At 41.0% G+C, this 17,510-nt stretch overlaps 1 protein-coding gene across 4 annotated transcripts in view; it reads right to left on the bottom strand.

Annotated features, from left to right (window-relative positions):
- Window positions 1–17,510, bottom strand: part of NFYC (nuclear transcription factor Y subunit gamma) — a 79,204-nt gene that overhangs the window by 52,815 nt on the left and 8,879 nt on the right. The window contains exon 1 of one of the 4 annotated variants that reach the window (XM_032160436.2): window positions 8,239–8,333. The exons of the other annotated variants lie outside the window; for them this stretch is intronic. The gene's annotated coding sequence lies outside the window, so the exon portion shown is untranslated. Of the gene's footprint in view, window positions 1–8,238; window positions 8,334–17,510 lie in introns of those variants that run through there. 4 annotated transcript variants of the gene reach the window in all.

Raw genomic sequence — 17,510 nt, 5'->3', positions numbered from 1 at the left:
AATGCTGCCAAATTCCTACATATGTATTTTTGGTCAGCTTCATGCAGGATGCTGCCATTTGAGATTTTACAAAGCTAAGATCAGTAAGATTATGCCCAATGCAACTCAGAAAATAAAATCTGGTCTTTGTACCGAATGGAGACGTGGTATATGTGCTAATCTCAAGGAAATATTTGTACATCTTTAAAGCAAGTGAAGGTCACCAGATTCTAAGGCAGTATTTCTAGTCTTTTACTTATCAAGGCACACACAGAAAGTGTTAATATTAGCTTTTCGAATATTTAACCTATGAGCTGATACTGATGCCCTCATTTAGTTGAACTTGTCACAAGACCATGTATTACATACGGTGCTCCAAGTACTGTGAGGAAGATGTAGGCTAACAATGAAACCTTTACCTTGTTGTACATGCCTGGATTAAGGGGAGTTACAGATATTCTCTATTTTTAGTAAACTAATACTAAAAAACCAAGCAAGTAACTTTTTGGAATAAAGAATATTAATTCTGACATGGGAACTGCACACTCAGACAACAGGGGTGTGCAACCAAAAAAAGCTTAGAGAACAATGACCTAGAGGACTCTACCATGCTCATTTCCGGATTTCTCAACTTTAGACGTTTTTGGGCTTCCATCTTTGACATGTAGCACTAGTCTTCTGTCAATTCTCTTTCTTGATTCTCTCCTGTTTGTCCCCTAGATTCAGCTATAATCTCTATGAGCCTAAATTCCAAATATACATTACCAATTTTGATATTTCTCCAAAGCTTCAGTCCTTCATGTACAAGCTGCCTGGCTGGACATCTACAACCAGAAAGCTACCCAGAACTGAAATTCCACATGCCCCAAATCAAATCTATCTTCTTTTCCCCCCAAACTTGCTCTTCCTAAATTTCTGTTTCTATCCTCCAGTCACCCAGACTTGAAATCTCAGTATCATTTTGCACTTTTTCTCCTCTGTTCCTTAATTCTAATCAGCTGCTAAATTCTATAGTAACAGTGTCCAACAGTGTCCATCTCCTGACCTTTCTTCATACTACCACTATCTCTGTTCAGACCCTCATTGCCTCCACGTAATAAAACCGATGATGATGACAGCCAGTGCTCATTAGAAGTTACTGTGTGCCAGGTACAATTCTAAGCCCTTTATATGTTACTACCTATTTTAAACCTCCTAATAATCCTATAAGGGTTGTGAACCTAAGATGTGTAATAAATCTTATAAAACTGCAGCTCTCATAATGCCACATCACTCTACTACCCCAGATTTTCAACGGTCACCAATGTCAAGCAGACACTGTTCAAATTTCTTAGCCCAGCAAACAAGGCCCTTCAACATCTGACCCAACTTACTTCTCCATACTTTTTCTTTTACCACTCCTTCCTGTCCTTAACTCATCTCCTTATGCTCTAAGCAGTTGACCATTTACTGCTCTCTTTAACCCAAGACGTACTTTTTGAATCATGATCTTGCTTGTCGCTCCCAATGCCTGGAATGTCCTTGTCCCTACCTCCCTGAGTCTACACCCAGTTAAACAGCTTGCCTTCATTCCTAAGCCAACATCTCCCCTCCTCTGAATGCTGTGTTTTTTGCTTGTTCTTCCCATATCAGTTTCTAATACTTGATAAACATCATCGGTCTCAGAGTAAAATTTTATTTGTATACATTTTTAAAGTCTCCACAAAAAAGACATGCATGCGTGGTGAACTGGTGAAAAGAAGTGTAAAAAGTATCCAACTTTAGCATTTCCTTGAAGGTAAGAACTATATAGCTTAGGTAGACAGAAGAAAACTTCATTTTATCTGGATATTTTCAATCAAGCAGGTCTTCCCTTTAGTTTTCTATGTAATTGAAACTATGGAAACAGACCAAAACGGTAGTACTTCCAAGAAGAAAGGATAACCAAGTGAATTAGCACTGCTATTTGCTGTGGTTATTTTAGTCTTCTTTCTTTGAACTAAGGAACACAAGGTCACAATGTTATGCCACTTTAAAGTTAAACATTTACTATGTTTTTTTTTCTTTAGTTCTTCCTTTATACTGGAATTTACCTTCATTCCTTATCCTTCGATTGCCCATTTTCACTGCAGGTGCTAGACTGTAATTTAATTTAGAATAAATACTGTAAGTAGAGAAAAACTTTTGGTCAATTATTGAACAGCGGGGTCTAGCTTTGGGATCCCAAAGGGAGAGACAAGAAGATAAGAGTGATAATACAAATAGAATCTGACCACGTCATAAAGAGGTGGGCCCCCATATTGAGGTAGCAGAACACATTAAAAAGAAAACTAGCCAGGCACAGATGCTCACACCTGTAAATGCCTGTTGTGCTTTGGGAGGCTGAGGTAGAAAGATCCTTTGAGGTCAGGAGTTCGAGACCAGCCAGGGAAAATAATGAGACTCCATTTCTACAAAAAAAAAAAAAAAAAAAAGTTTTTTTTTTTTTTTTTTTCTTGAGATGGAATCTCACTCTGTTGCCCAGGCTGGAGTGCAGTAGCACTATTATGGCTCACTGCAACCTCCCAGTTCAAGCAATTCTTGTGCCTCAGCCTCCTGTGTAGCTGGGACTACGCCTGGCTAATTTCTGTGTTTTTTTAGTAAAGGCTGGGTTTCACTATGTTGGCCAGGCTGGTCTCAAACTCCTGACCTCAAGCGATCTGCCCATCTTGGCCTCCCAAAGTGCTGGGATTACAGGCGTGATCCACCACACCCAGCCAAATTATTATTATTATTATTATTATTATTATTATATTTTTTTGAGACACGAGGTCTCGCTTTGTCGCACAGGCTGGAGTGCGGTCGCACCAGGTCGGCTCACTGCAAACTCCGCCTCCCGGGTTCATGCCATTCTCCTGCCTCAGCCTGCCGAGTAGCTGGGACTACAGGCACCCGCCACCACGCCCAGCTAACTTTTTGTATTTTTAGTAGAGATGAGGTTTAACCATGTTAGCCAGGATGGTCTTGATCTCCTGACCTCGTGATCTGCCTGCCTCGGCCTCCCAAAGTGCTGGGACTACAGGTGTGAGGCACCACGCCCAGCCCTCAAAATTTTTTTTTAATTAGCCAGGCCTAGTAGCGTGCATCTGTAGTCCCAGTTACTCAGAGGCTGAGGTGGGAGGACTGCTTGAGCTCAGGAGTTTGAGGTTGCAGTGATATATGATTACACCACTATACTCTAGCCTGGGCGACAGAGCAAGACCTGGTCTCCAAAAAAAGGAAAGAAAACTAAACTTCTGGGAAATGTAGACATGAAATATATTCTATCCGGCTATGTCTATTATAATCTTCAGTCAGTACACTTTAGGACTTAAATATTACATAACTTACATCGTTCAAGCCCTCATTCTTTCAATGGACTATAACTTTTGTCTAAATATAGGAAGGTCATCACCTTTAGAAAAATTAAAAATGTTAAAGTATATCAAGGTCTATCAAAGAATATAAAGATAAGAACAAAAACTACTCAAACATACACAAGCACATACACACATAATACCACTTTGCTGATGGGAAAGAGTAAAGTCAGCACAGGTAAGATATTATTTTCGGTGTCTATAAACAATGATTCCTATTTTAGTCTTGTCAAATGCTTAAAATGACCCTAGAATCTTTGTTTATTAAATACAGGTTAGCTTGTGGACTCACTTTAAGAGCCAGGTCCAAACTTTTTTGGGAATTAGCTTGTTCTTGAAATATAATAACAAAAAAACAAAAAAAACACTAACTGGCGTGCAGGTGATGTGTTTGTATACCCTAACTTCCTCATAATGCATAAAAGTAACCTGGCTCTCTGGAATAGCTCACAGGTGAGCACCATTAGCTTCCTAGCTGGTTCTCAGCTTTCTGAATAAGCAACTAACTGGCTGAGGCAAGATATCTTCAGATCCCAAAGGGACACTAAATCTGCTGCAGCAGACTTTCTAACCAACACACTTCAGGTAAAGACTTCTGAACCTCTTCCATGGCACATTTTCTCTGTTCCTTCTATACCCAAATAGCAAACCTATACAGAAGTCCCAAAAGGAAAAGAAACATGAAAAGTAAAAAGTGAAAACAACCTAGAGGAATAAAAGAAACACACAACAAATTGACTGGGAGTCAAATCTCCAAACTTGTACAAGCCTGTTCCTAAAAAGCTGAAAGACTTGGATTAGGGCACCTGAACTTACTGGGCCTCAATTTCCCCACTTTACAAGAAGGGAACTAGACTAGATCCCTAAGTGATTCCCATCAGCCTAATTTAGACGTATTCAAACTCTGTATGCATATATTATCAGTAATAAGAATAGGCAAAAATCATTCCATTCATGAAGACAGCCATGTTCAACTTTTAATAAGTTTTTTGGGTTACTGAAGCCCCCACAAAAGTATTTAGCCTCTTTAAAAAGGAGACCTCATCTTGTTTTAAAAACAAAAGCCCAAAGTGACCACGATTGCTGTTTTTAAACCTACACATCCCTGGAACTGGAATTTTATTTGGTAAAGTCAGTATCAATTTTGCCAAACCTCATTCTGTCTGAATATGATTCTTTCAATGCACAGATAGGAAGCAGACACCAATGCTGACTGACCATGCCTGAAAGGAAGTGACTTAATAGGACAGGAAATCAAACATCACAAAATATCAACCCCACCCCTGGGGGGGAAAAAAAGGAAGTCCTAAAAATAGATGACACTGGACATGCAGACTAGATTAAAAAGAAATCCCCATGAGTTTCCACCAGTTATGTTAGAAAGGTATCTCATAGTAGGTATCAACTGTGTGAAATTTATGTTAGGTTTTTGATGAGAGATCAATTATTTCTTTTTTTAAAACTGTTCATCCCACAATTGGGCACGGTGGCTCATGCCTGTAATCCCAGTGCTTGTAATCCCAGCACTTTGGGAGGCCAAGGCGGGAGGATCACTTGAGTCCAGGAGTTTGAGATCAGCCTGGGCAACAAATCAAGACCCCGTCTGTATTTAAAAATAAAAATAAAAATAAATAAAAAAATAAAAATTAGTTGGGCACAGTGGCACATGCCTGTAGTCCCAGCTACTCAGGAGGCTGAAGTAGGAGGATTGCTTGAGCCCAGGAGGTGGAGGCTGCAATGAGTCATGATCATGCCATGGCACTCCAGCCTGGCACACTAGCCTTGGCAACAGAGCGAGACCTCATCTGCCAAAAAAAAAAAAAAGGCATTAATCCCAACATTTACTTGCTTACTATAGAGCAGGCTATAACTACCTCCCATGCTTGAAAATTGACAGGATAATCACAAAGCAAACAAAAAAAATGGTTCCAGTTTACTTTATAAATATTTGGTATACAAACTAAAAATGTAACCTCTGCTTGGTAAACATCTGCAACCATTACAACTTACCTGTATTGTAATGCAAATCTCATAATGCAAACGGAACAGGCTTCCAGATTTTATTCTGAGAGGTTCCTCAATCTAACAAGAGTTTTTTAAAAATCAGCATACCCATTTCATCCTATTCTGAGAGGTCCTTAAATTTTGACAAAGAGGTTAAAATTCTTTCACAGGAATCTTGATGAGTAAAGGATTGGTGGTCTCGACGTATGCATTAAATAAATAGGGTCATGTCAGCATAAATAGGAATATGCAGGTGAAGGCAGTTTAAAAAGAAATGTGTCAGGTTTAAACTAACTCCTTTTTAAAAATATTAAAATACTGGCATTTTTTTCTTTGATGCCACACCTATCTTCATAAACGTTTCATCCCCCAAATAGTCTGGATTGGTAACAACTAATATTATGTAGCTCTTCACAATTTGCAAAGTACTTTGACACACATGATCTCATTCAAGACTCACCACTAAATAAGACACTATTTTTAGGTTCCATTTTTACATGTGAGGAAGCTAACACTAAATGGCTGACTTGCCCAAACCTACAAAGCTGGTGATAAAGGTGAATGGGGCTTGAACACAGATCTCTTGACTTTAAATGGTCTGTACCATGCTGCCTCAAATATTGTGATCAGAGTAAATAAATGTCCATATCTCTAGACCCCATCTAAGCCTGCCCCACTTACACACACAGCCACCCATGGCCTAAATTAAGAGTTAGCTCTCTAGAAGGTCTTTGCTCTTTCTGGAAGCAAAGTTTTCTTCATTTGTCTAGTAAACATTTATCTGGCTAAAGTGTTAAATACCATTTGACATACACTAGAAAATAACTCAGTCATCAAAGGTTTTGCACAGGCATGCCCATGTGCATTTTTCCAGGTAGTGGGTCAGATTCTCAAAGAGTCTATGATCCAAAAATGGTGAAGAACCTCGGCTAGAGGCAGTGACTGGGCGTCTTTCCAAGAAGCCAAATCCACAAAGTTCTCAAGTTTATGGTTTACCTCATACTGTACCACACCTTCACTTTTGCCTCCCCTGCTGCAGGCCTTCTCCTAGGGCCAACAGGGTCAAGTCAGCACCTACAACTGTTTTTAAAATCATATATATAATCTGGAACAACCAATAACATAAACATATAAATAGTCAATGACTTAAAAAAATTAATTTAAATCAAAATAACTACCTCTTAAAATGTAATCCTTAACACATACTTCTTTATCTTAGGACTTAAATTCCCAGAAAGAACATTTTCTTATTATAAGCATTCTAATTCCCCAAAACTTTCACAAATACAACTACTCTGAACTCCTAAAATACTATCCCCTTCACTAAGAACCCTCTAGATTACAAAGAAGACAAGGTACCATGCAAGGAATTCTGAATCTGTTAGGCAGTTCACTCAGCTATCATACCAAAAGAATTTAGAATTTTTTGCTGGGGGGAGGGAAGTAAAAAGAGTGGGAGAGAGAATGAATGCAGCCCTATTGTCTTATTCCCTGAAAACTCCTAATTTGAATCTATAACATATTCCTACTAACCACTCAACTTGAATATCAGAAGTACAGTCTCTTTTCATCTTAAATAGAGCTTTTCAGTCCAAATCTGTATAAACAAACTTTGTCCTTCAATCTTTCAACTCCCCGGCAGTTTTTCAAGGTCACTTTTGCAAGCAACGACAGAGGCCTGCATCCAGGAACTTTGACTTGCTATATCATTACAACTCCAAGAGCCCCAAATCTAAATCCTATCAGTCCTCTCAGGTAAATCCTTTATTAGAGGGGAAGCTAGGGAAGGCAAATCAACACCCTCGAAACTTCTCCTCTAATAGGGCCTGCTCCTTTTCCCTACCCAGAGACTAAGTGCTGCTGGCTCACAGCTCCACACTGAGTCTGTTGCAGAAATGTTCCAATGACCTTCATTCCGCATTTGCAAATAAAAAGAAAACAAAGAATTGCATTTTAAAATCAGGTGTATTATAGATATTAGTACGTGGGATTGAAGATTTCACTGTTCATAAGAACTGGCTGGTTACTGATTAGCAACCTACATTAGCTTTATATCCCTAAAGAGAAAAATATATGTATCTCAAGGGCAAAAGGTAGGGTGCCTATACTCTTAACTTTCCTATTCACAAACTGCAGGATTTTAAATATTTAATACGGAAAAATGAAAAGCACTTTGCTCATATCATTTTAAAGAACTAAATCAACACCTGACAAAATGTGTGAAATCTGTGGAAAAAGATTTGCTCTTGTCACTGTCAATATAAGTGAAGATGTTTCTAACCAGCATTCTAAGCTAAAATGTGCATTAAAAACAAAGATTGTTACTACATTAATTACTACTTATTAGAATCTAGAGGTAGACTGGTAAATCAAGAAAGTTATGGGAAAATTTCACACTGGCATGTGGGCCTTCACCATTAGAACCTGCAGCAGTGCAAATCATATTTTCACACAAATTTCTAACAGCAACAGTGTTGCTTCCATATCTGAAAACACAGATGTCAACAAAGTGCGTGGAAATAGAAAAACTCTCACAACAACTCAGCTTATTCCGTAGGAAAGCTTCAGTGCACTTGAACAAAGGAAAATTATTTGGAAAACAGTTAAGTTTACCCAATGCGAAGAGAAAAGTGTTTTGCTTCTGTGTGCCCCTGAAAAATGATTAGCCTTTCTCCATGTACCTGATCTTGTCGATACCCAACTAGGAAAGAAATCCTAGTTGAAGGACATGCAAAATCTAAACACAGCAAGGTATTCTAGGTGCACCAAAAGGTATGCATGGAATGTAAAGTGGCCATTTTCTGAACAGTGCAACTTGTCTACACTCTCTGAAGCTAAACAGTTTCTATCATTTCAACACAAAACAAAGAATTAAACTTACCGGGAACTGCATTAATTTTACATGTAGTTATTTATACCTCCTCGGGCTGGGAGAATTTAAGTCACTCCTATCCCTCCCCCCCAAAGGACGGAGGAAACAAAAGGCAGCAGGAGATGCAGAAACCTGAGTCTGGAATGTCCACTCCAGTGAAAACCCGAACAGCTGTCCTCCCACCCCCCAACAAACTATTCGCCATTTTTCTTTGTCTTTCAGCTGACCCCTGCCTCAGTGAAAAACTCCGAGGCTCCAATGAAGCCCTGCAGCCTCCTTCCACTTTAACAGTCAAAGGCATTCAATCTAGCATGCTATTTGACACCAAACCTTGCCTCCACAGTGGTCCCATTGGCTGAACTGCTTTATCGGCTAAGAACACAAAGCCACGATTGGCTGTTCACGTCATCAGTTACCTCTTTTGTACACTTCCTGTTTTAAAGTTACCTTGAGAAGCAGAACAGGGGTCAGATTCAGACTTCAAACTATGGGGAACTCTAAGGCGTGGAAATGTCTGGCAAATGCACACAGCAGCTGCACTAGGGCATCATGTGCTTCTAAAACAGAATACTGAAAATTTAGAATTGTTCTTAAAAACAAGCCAAAGGGTTGTTACTGTTCCCACCCATGGGATTTCTTATTGGCTGTCAGAGTTCCATTTAAAAAATTTAAGGTAATTTAACTGCTTCTGATTGGCCATCAAAGATGTCTGTAAGATACTGCTACAGTATCCTATGGCAATAGACCAGAGAAGCAATGTGCACAAGGTCGGAAAGTTGTGACCATCTTCAGTTTTCTGTTGAGCATTAACAGAAGAAAAACAAAACTGGGTAGGGCTAATCCAAAGAAAATACAGCTTATTTAACACTAACAGAGTGATGCCAATGGCCATACAACAGTTTGCAGGATTTCTAAAAGGCATCTGTCATTACGTTAGTGGCACTTTAAAGGCACAGACTGGTATCAAGGCAAAGCACTTTATTTTAAAACACAAACTAATTTAAATAGTAAAATTTTAAGGTAATGTATGAAGTTAGCGGCAGGGACAGTGGAAGTGGCATTTCTAGAAAGTCAACCAGGAACCTAAGAAGGAAATATAATGATAAAGCGGGGAGGGGAGGGAATGACAAAAAAGCTAGAACATTAGTGAATACAATCATCCCCTGGTATCCATGGGAGACTGGTTCCAGGATACTCCCCAGCCAACCCTCTCATGGATACCAAAATCCTTGGGTGCTCATGTCCCTAATATAAAATGGTATAGTATTTGCATAAAACACTTGCACATTCCCATGTATACTTTTTTTTAAGAGACGGTGTCTCACTATGTTGCTAGGCTGCAATGCAGTGGCTATTCAGGCATAATCAGGGCACAACAGCCTCAAACTCCTGGGCTCAAGCAATCTTCCCACTGCAGCTTCCAAAGTGGGTGAAACTACAGGTGCACGTCACCTTGCCCAGCTTCCTCTATACTTTAAATCATCGCTAGGTTACGTATAATACCTAATAAAATGTAAATGCTATATATGTAGTTGTTATACTGTATTGTTTAGGGAATAATGACAAGGAAAAAAGTCTGCATATGTTCTGTACAGACACAATTTTTAAAAATATTTTTGACCCCTGGCTGGTTGAATCCTTAGATGCAGAGGGCTGATGACGTATTATTAAAAACACATTATAATTTGATGGATTAACTAATTTATTTAGGGCAGTCACAGAGTTTGACATCCTAGAGGATAAATTCATTATTTATTTCTTTCTTTTCTTTTTTTTTTGAGATAGGGTCTGGCTCTGTCACCCAAGCTGGGGTGTTGCTGGGGTGTAGAGGCACGATCTCAGCTTACTGCAGCCTCCGCCTCCTGGGCTCAAGCGATCTTCCCACCTTAGCCTCCTGAGTAGCTAGGACTACAGGTGTGTGCTACCACGCCCAGCTAATTTTTCTATTTCTTTCTTTTCTTTTTTTTTTTTTTTAAATTGGTAGAGATGGGGGTCTCGCCATGTTGCCCAGGCTGGTCTTGAACTTCTGGGCTGAAGGGATTCTCCTGCCCCTGCCTCCCAAAGTGCTGGGATTACAGGCATGAGCCACTGTGCCTGGACAAGGATAAATTTCTCTCCTTTTTTTTTTTTTTGGAGATGGAGTCTCACTCTGTTGCCTAGGCTGGAGTGCAGCGGCACGATCTTGACTCACTGCAACCTCCACCTCCTGGGTTCAAGTGATCTACTTAGTAGCTGGGACTACAGGCACCCACCACCATGCCCAGCCAATTTTTGTATTTTTAGTATAGATGGGTTTGACTATGTTGGCCAGGCTGGTCTTGAACTCCTGACCTCAAGTGATCCACATGCCTCGGCCTCCCGAGTAGCTGGGATTACAGGCGCCCACCACCACACCCGACTAATTTTTGTAGTTTTAGTTGAGACGGTGTTTCACCATGTGGGCCAGGATGGTTTTGAACTCCTGACCTCAGAAAATCTACCCACCTCGGTCTCCCAAAGTGCTGGGATTACAGGCATGAGCCACCACACCCGGCCCCATATTTTTAAGAATAAGCACAGCAGAGTTGATCTCAGAAGAGATATTATAAGTATTCTTACTTGTCTCACTGTGGTTATTGAAAACATTCCAAGGTGCTGAAGTCTACCAGTGGTAGTCAAAGATTTTCTTATGGATTTTGGACCAACTGCTTAGATTTTTTAAGAGGCAGCTCCTAATGTGGTGAAAATCAATTAGCATGTTTTTCTTTTCTTTTTATTACTTTTTTTTTAGCAACACATTCAAATATAAACATCTCACCATTCATTACCTGAGGCCTTTAACAATCTCCTTAGATCTGCTTCCTCCCACCAAAGCTAAATATCCTAGGACTGAAAAATATAGTTGTTTTGCTAGGTAGGTGAGATCTTTTCTAGAAAGTCCTCATTTGACCATACATGAGAACTCATCCTTGACATGTGCAGAGATTCAGCAGGGACCCGAAATAGGAGCAAGGTGGTCTGCCCTACCACTCTGCCGTATGAACTTCTCTACATACATTCCGCTCATTTCCCATGATGAAATGAAATGATTTCTGAACACCTACTAGTGCCAGGTTCTGTGCTAGGTATATTACAGACTTTACCCCTCTAATTCTCACTACAATACCCTTCTACCAGTGAGAAAGAGTGAGGTTCAAAGAAGTTAAAAAACTGGTTCCTAGCCATACATCTAGATTCAAACTCGGGTCCCACCTAGAGTGGTACTCTTTCCACTGCACCACACTGCTTACCAAGACATACAGCACCTCAGGGCACATCCAAGGAAATTCTTAGGTGCCATACATATGTGTAGATAGCATAAACCATTATCCAACTTCAACAAATTTAAAAATTAAAAATCTAGGCCAGGCATGTTGGCTCACGCCTATAATCCCAGCATTTTGGGAGGCCAAGGAAGGAGGATCACTTGAGCTCAGGCATTTGAGACCAGCCTGGGTAATATAGTGAGAACCCATCTCTACAAAAATTCAAAAATTAGCTAGGTGTGGTGGCACATGCCTATGGTCCCACTTACTTTGGAAGCTGAGACCAGAGGATAACTTGACCCAGGAGGTCAAGGCTGCAATGGGCCGTGATCATCCCACTGCACTCCAGCCTGGGCGACAGAGTGAGACTCTATGTCAAATAAGTAAATAAATAAATAAATATTAAAATTTAAAATCTGACTAATGTTAAATTTGATCTGCCAGTTAGAGACCTAGCCAATGGCATGACCAAATAGCACCCTATAAGTTGTTACAAATTTTACTACTAAATTATTAGGACCATTTAACCAGTAACAAACCACATTTATAAGGGCATGAAACAACTAGGTAAATCATTAACAAGAGTACACTGTTAAAATTTGAAGGCGTTGTGAGACAACTTCACAATGGCATCCAAATAAAGAGTTTGGTTATGTTAACAGTTTGGTTATGTTAACAGGATGTGTTATAGGTACTGTAATTCTTTTCTCAAAAGTTTAGATTACAGATTCTGAACAGCTACTCCCATCCTGGGAAGAGAAGGCAGAAGGCCAATAGGCCTTATCTGTACTGGAGCTTCTCTTAGCCCCAGAACACCTGAGGGCCAGTCAGCTGACAAGGAAAAGTAGCTCATCTGAAGGGTAGGGGTGGGGAGCAGAAGAATAGGGAGAACATGTTCACAACCTCGCTGATTACTAATTAGTGCCAGTATGGCACAACAACTAAGCACTTGGAAGTCAGGCAGTGTTAGTTTCAAGTTCTGACTCTACTTATTAATTATATGACACTGAACTAACCCTGAGCCTCAGTTTCCTTATCTGTAACGTATAGATATCACCATGTATACCAGAGAGCCACTGTAAGGATTAAACAAAGTAATATATGCAAAGCATATTGTACTATGCCTGAATAAGCACTGAAAAAATGGAAAGTATTAAATGTCATCCAAGTCAACTTCCTTGACTTATAGAAGGTTAACGTTCAGAAAGGGAGAAGACCTGCTTAAGGCCCTGAAGCCACTTTGAAGAAATACCTCTCTTCTATCTCTAGCATACTCTGCAGGCCTGCAGAAAGCAACTCCTTAGCCATAAAGGACAGTACGGGAAGACTACCAGGTGCCATAAAATTCTCCAGTTTTTATGCTGGAAACCCAGGCTTTTCACCACTAATCCCAGCGAATGTCTGATCACTGTTCCAAAAGCTGGCCCTCCGACTCTGCTCTGGATGTACCAGATTAAACCAATCATGACCTTTAACACTCTATGAAGGTCTTCGGCATATTTTTTATTACTTCTTGGCAGTTTGCAACGAAAAGACCTCAAGTCCTACTTCTCATCAACACTTACCTTAGAATTCAAGCCACAGTGGGAAGAGAACCCAAATTATTCTTGAATTTCCATTTGGCAGCTGAATCCATTCACTTACTATAGCTTTCTCTTCTACCTGTCATTACTGTGGACTGAGAACCTAACAGAATCTCTAGGATTTCAGCTAACATTCTTCCCTGGTCCTGGATCTCAGCAGCCCTCTACATCAGACAACTGCATCTTCTTACCCTAAAAAACACTCAAATCAGGCCAGGCGCTGTGGCTCACGCCTGTAATCCCAGCACTTTGGGAGGCTGAGGGGGGCGGATCACGAGTTCAGGAGATCGAGACCATCCTGGCTAACATGGTGAAACCCCGTCTCTACTAAAAATACAAAAAATTAGCTGGGCGTGGTGGCACGCGCCTGTAGTCCCAGCTACCCGAGAGGCTGAGGCAGGGGAATTGCTTGAACCTGGGAGGTGGAGGTTGCAGTGAGCGGAAATTGCACCACTGCACTCCAGCCTGGGCAACAGAGCTGTCTCAAAAAAAAAAAAAAAAAAAAACACTTAAATCACTATGAGACAAAACCAGTAACTCTGGTTACACGGTTGAAGCTTTAATACTCTCAAAGAAGGTAAAGTGAGAATTTATGCTCTTGGTTGAGAGAATGATTTTTGAATCATAGCTACCTGCTTACTAGCTGCATATTGGCCAAGATACTTAACCATTTCTGAGCTAACTTCCTCATGTGTAAAATGGAGGCAGTAACACCAACTAATAGGAGTGTTGAGGCTTAAATAAGTGAAAGCACTCAACATATTATCTGGAATGTGGTAGGTGCCCAATTAATATCTAAATATACACTTGATTATACAGCAGGTACACATATTACAACTATTTTTTAGCATGCCTCTATTACCAAAGAAGGGCTTCTTGAAGGGAGCAAATGTCTTATTTTTATCTACATATATCCCCAAAGCATAAAGATATAAATCAAATCCAATTTTAGCCACAGTGTCAGTGAAATAACAGGGAGTAGCAGGGATTGAGGAAAACTGGCAAGTGTGTGTCTCATCTAAAGGAGAGACCACTACACAGCTCCAACTGAAGAGGGCCATGTAGGAAATCTGGTTAACTGCAATAAGAGCTTCACATTTTTTTTTTTTTGAGACAGGGTTAATTACCCAGGCTGGAGTACAGTGGCATGATCACAGCTCACTGCAGCCTTGACCTCCTGGGCTCAAGTGATCCTCCTGCCTCAGCCTTCTGAATAACTAGGAGCACAGGCGTGGGCTACCACACCCAGCTAATTTTTAATTTTTTTTTTTGTAGAGATAGGGTCTCCCCATATTACCCAGGCTGGTTTCAAACTTCTGGGCTCAAGTGATCCTCCCACCTCAACCTCCCAAAATGCTGGGATTGTATGTGTGAGCCACTGCACCCAGCCCAGATTCTTTAAGAAGTAAAAGGCAGACTGTTTTAATGTCAAATCTTTCTATTTTAAGTTTTGGTTCAAGTTTAAAAAAAAAAACAAAACATAGGCCAGGCGTGGTGGCTCATGCCTGTAATCCCAACACTTCAGGAGGCCGAGGTGGGTGGATCACCTGAGGTCAGGAGTTCAAGACCAACCTGGCCAACATGGGGAAACCCCGTCTCCACTAAAAATACAAAAATTAGCCAGGCATGGTAGTGCATGCCTGTAATCCCAGCTACTCGGGAGGCTGGGGCAGGAGAATCGCTTGAACCTGGGAGGCGGAGGATGCAGTGAGCGGAGATCATGCCACTGCACTCCAGCCTGGGCAACAGAGTGAGACTCCATCTCAAAAAACATTATAAGCAAATCAAAGAAAATTGAGGACTGCCAGATTATAATTTCTGACCCATTATCTTTCACCCAACTTGGTCCTGAACAACTAGTAGCTATTTCTCAAATCCAATCCACCTTCAAGGTTTAACAAACAAACAAAAGTATGTTCACACATTTTCAAAATAAGCTGATAGAAGTTCTGAAGATAGGCCGGGTGCGGTGGTTCACACCTGTAATCCCCAGCACTTTGGGAGGCCGAGGCAGGCGGATCATGAGGTCAGGGGATCCAGATCATCCTGGCTAACATGGTGAAACCCCATCACTACTAAAAATACAAAAAATTAGCTGGATTTGGTGGCACACACCTGTAGTCCAAGCTACTCAGGAGGCTGAGGCAGGAGAATCGCTTGAACCTGGGAGGCAGAGGTTACAGTGAGCCAAGATCACACCACTGCACTCCAGCCTGGGTGACAGAGCGAGACTCCTTCTCAAAAAAAAAAAAAAGTTCTGAAGATAATCCCCAAAAAAGGCCCAGAAACATTCTGAGCAATGACCACGTCATTAGAATAAAGGAACACTGCACTGGTGCTCAGTAAATGGTTACTCAGTGAATGAAGGAATGAAATAAACTAATAAATGGACCTTAAGGAGATGACAAACTCTGAATTATTTGTTTTTTGAAAATAAGTTATATTCTCCAAAGCATAAATTAAGACTAATAGATGGGAAATTATTCTGCAAAGACTCACTTCAGCTCTCAGAGCTGTCCAAAGATGACACAACTTTCCTCAGAAGCTATGGATGGGGCTGTTAGGCATGGGCTGTTTGAACACTTGACAGGGATGTGTAAAGGCAACATGAGAGAGAGCAGTCATGTGCAGCAGCAGGAAAAAAAGCCCAATCTTCACAGCTAAACAGATTTAGATTTTAATCCCTCCTCACCACTTTTTAGGTGAGTGACCTCGTGCTAGTTATTCAACTCCACTGAGGCAGTTGCCTGCACTAAAACATCTTGCAAGGTTTTAGGGCTTAGGATAATTTCATTTGTTCAATAAAAACTTAAATTATAAGCATAGCCATTGTACTAAATAAGCTCTGGGGATTCTAAACAAGACACAGTTCCTGTCCTTAAAGAGATTAAAGTCTACTGTAAGAAAGAGGAATGTTAAAATAGGCAATCGTGATGCTGTACATTAAGAGTTACAACACATGCAAATGCAAAATGCTACGGGAGGACATAAGCATAGCACCTAACCCAGGGCTTACCTAAGTTTTAGGCTGGTCAGAGAAAGCTTTTAGGAGATTTAAAATCCTAAGAATAAAAACCAAGATAGACAAAGTGAACTGCATGTGCAAAGGCCTGAAGCTGACAGAAAGTATTACATTCCTGAAAGGGCTGCATTTAGCATAGCAGCAGCCCAGAAGCAAGAAGCTAGAAGTAGAGTTAGAAAGGTAGGCTGGGCGCAGTGGCTCATGCCTGTAATCCCAGCACTTTGGAAGGCCAACTGAAGTCCGGAGTTTGAGACCAGCCTGGCCAACGTGGTGAAACCCCATCTCTACTAAAATACAAGTTAGCCAGGCATGGTGGTGGGCACCTGTAATCCCAGCTACTCGGGAGGCTGAGGCAGGAGAATTGACTTGAACCCAGGAGGCAGAGGTTGCAGTGAGCCAAGACTGCACCAATGCACTCCAGCCTGGGTGACAGGGCGAGACTCTTTCTCAAAAAAAAGAAAGGTATACAGGGTTGGACAAAGCTAATATACTAAAACTTTATTCTAAGGACAATGATAAGGAACTAATGTGTCTTAAACATTGGACTGGCACAATCAGTTCCACGTTTAAAGTGTAATTCTGATTTTGCCAGCCCCACGTTTAAGACTGTTTAGTTCCTTACCATTGGGTACAGTGTGGAGAATAAGCTGGAGAAGGGGACACAGTGGGAGGATGGCAGCACTCTAGACCACTAACGTGGAAAACAGGATGCTAAAGTTATCTGGTGACTGAAAAATCCAGTAGTGAAGACACTGAGTTCAAGACCAGCCTGGACAACAAAGCAAATAATTCAGAACTTGTCATCTCCTTAAGGTCCATGTGTTAGTTTATTAAAAATTAAAGGCCGGGCGCGGCAGCTCACGCCTGTAATCCCAGCACTTTGGGAGGCCGAGGCGGGTGGATCAAGGGGTCAGGAGATCGAGACTAACCTGGCTAACACAGTGAAACCCCGCCTCTACTAAAAATACAAAAAAAAAAAAATTAGCCGGGCGCTGTGGTAGGCACCTGTAGTCCCAGGTACTCGGGAGGCTGAGGCAGGAGAATGGCGTGAACCCGGGAAGAGGAGCTTGCAGTGAGCTGAGATCGCACCACTGCACTCTGTCTGCCTGGGCGACAGGGCGAAACTCTGTCTCAAAAAAAAAAAAATTAAAATTAAAATTAAAAATAAAAATTAAAAAATAAAACAAATTTTTTTGAGTTCAAGGCCAGCCTTGAACCTCACAGAGTGAGACTCCATCTCAAAAAATAAAAATAAAAAATAAGCCAGGCACAGCAGCTCACACCTGTAATCCCAACACTCTGGGAGGCCAAGGAGGGAGGATCACTTGAACTGAAGAATTTGGGACCAGCCTGGGCAACACAGCAAGACCTTGTCACTACTAACAATAAAAA

The sequence above is a fragment of the Hylobates moloch genome, unplaced genomic scaffold (assembly GCF_009828535.3).
Source record: "Hylobates moloch isolate HMO894 unplaced genomic scaffold, HMol_V3 SCAFFOLD_8, whole genome shotgun sequence".
In the NCBI taxonomy this organism is placed as follows: Eukaryota; Metazoa; Chordata; class Mammalia; order Primates; family Hylobatidae; genus Hylobates; species Hylobates moloch.
Note: the sequence above shows the minus strand (reverse complement) of the source record. Positions and strands in the feature narration are given on the sequence as shown.